This window comes from Loa loa (genome assembly GCF_000183805.2).
Source record: "Loa loa unplaced genomic scaffold supercont3.577, whole genome shotgun sequence".
Classification (NCBI taxonomy): domain Eukaryota; kingdom Metazoa; phylum Nematoda; class Chromadorea; order Rhabditida; family Onchocercidae; genus Loa; species Loa loa.
Genome location: NW_018108757.1, coordinates 13,274 through 15,496, shown reverse-complemented (window position 1 = coordinate 15,496; position 2,223 = coordinate 13,274).

Sequence of the window (2,223 nt, the reverse complement as noted above, 5' to 3'; positions counted from 1 at the left end):
ATTACTCAATCTATTAAAATTTCATTGAAATTAAGAAAGTAAAAAAAAGAAGGAGGAAAAGGCAGAAAAAATTTATTAATTTTATTTAAAGTTAATTAAACTTCACTAAATATTTATTGAAATTTAAAAGGGAAAAAGAAATGGAAACAGAAAAAGTTTGCTTTTGATGGCTAAATGTTTGTTAATGTTATTTGAAAGAAGAAATTGAGAATGGGAAAGAAAGAGAAAAAATAAAAGTAAAATATTAATGTTTTTTCTTTGTCGTTTTTTTTCTTTTTTTTTTTGTCCAATCATGTCTTATCAGTTAAATTCTGATAAGTGTGATTTTTTGCATTTTTTACTTAATGTACAAATATTAATACTTTTTTTGAAAATTGAATTAACTGTTTACGGAGCATTGATAAATTAAATATCTACATAATTTTATTATCAGTGATAACTTTCTAATTTAATTCGATCATAAGCGATGATATGAGGCTTTTTTACTTAGCCGGTCATAAGTGGGTGATATGGGATGATATGAGGTTTCTTTACGTAACCGGTCATAAGAGGGTGATATGAGGCTTTTTTATATGAACGGTCATAAAGGGATGATATCAGGCTTTCTTACCTATCCGATCATAAGTGATAACAGTAAGTGTTGTTAGCCCTAACCTCTCACAAGAGATGGGATTAATGCATTATCACTTAAATAATCTGTCAGAATAAGTAGGAAACATTGCACATTTAAAAGTATACAAAATGAATAAGAATAGAGAAAAATTTTTTAGTACATATAAACTTTGCCAATTAACCAAATAAATAATTACTATTTTCCGCTGTTATCAATATTGAAATATTATTGTCAATTATCATTTCATTTATAAAAACCTATTATTAATTATATTAAATGTTATATACAAAATAAATAAATCAAAACACATGAATCATTTCAAGTTATCAGTTACAAATGTCATATGTCAACGTCATATATCCGCCATTATCAAATAAATAAATCGAAACACATGAATCATTTCATGATGTATAGTTATCAGTTACAAATGTCATATGTCAACGTCATATATCCGCCATTATCATATTTAATTTTATACTTTATATATCAATGTCAACATGTAATATTTTTGGGAATATTTATGAGTTCATGCTAAGAGCTTTTATTCTTTTCATCATTAGCTTGTTTGATATTTTCCGTCGAATTAAGCAAGCATCTATCGTTCTTTCATAATATAATCCTTCTGATCGATCCATTTCTCGTGGTTCGATTTCCTTTTCAACAACCTTTCCCGCAGTATTCTCAAGACATTTCAAATTTCTTATAATAAGATAGGAAAGAGAACATTCCGTTCTTGATTCGTTTACAATCATATTTCCTTTTTTTTGACCTCACTTTCAAATTTTGTTATGAGCTGATGCGAGTAAGAATTATTCGCTTTTTTCTTCATTGAATAAGACTTACTCGCTTCTTTCTTGATCGAATCCTTAGGTGGCTTCTCTCTTAATCGGTCGCTGGTTCGAATCTAGCTGATTGGACCAAATTTTGTAGCCCATTTTTCTTCGACCGTGACAAAAACTTTAAACCTTGACCATAAAATTATTAAAAAGTGGCATTAAAAAAGAAGGTTGGAATACATAAATTGTTTATTTCTTGATTTCATATTCAGTTATTTAATTGTTGAAGCAATTTTCGTAACTTTTTACAATTTATCTGTTAAAGTGGAAAATTTTTGTATTCTTGAAAGTTTCTTACGTAACTATTTGCAGGATTTATTGGCTTTACGATTACAAAGATTAGCACCTTTGTTAGCTCATACTGATAAAGCACTCTTTGTTAGCGCACATTAGTGTAAGACTCTTTGGGTACATTGCTAAACAATGAGCATATATACAATTCTATGCAGTGATAACATCACATTCATACAGAAAAAACTCATGATTTAACATGGTATATGCAAATTAATACGTGTGCTACATATTCCTCTTCCTTTATCACGGAATTTTTTCGCGTTTATTCGCGACATCTGTTAACAAAAGATTTTTTACACGGATTTATATATATTTCAATTCAGCAATTAAAATGTTTTTGTTTCAACATGGTTTAAATTTTGTCGTTTTTAGTGACAGCAATTCATACTTTGCTGATTTGCTTAATTACTCACTGAAATACCGTTGATTTTGTTGTTATTTGGTAAACAATTAATTCATAAATAAATGATAATTCATAAA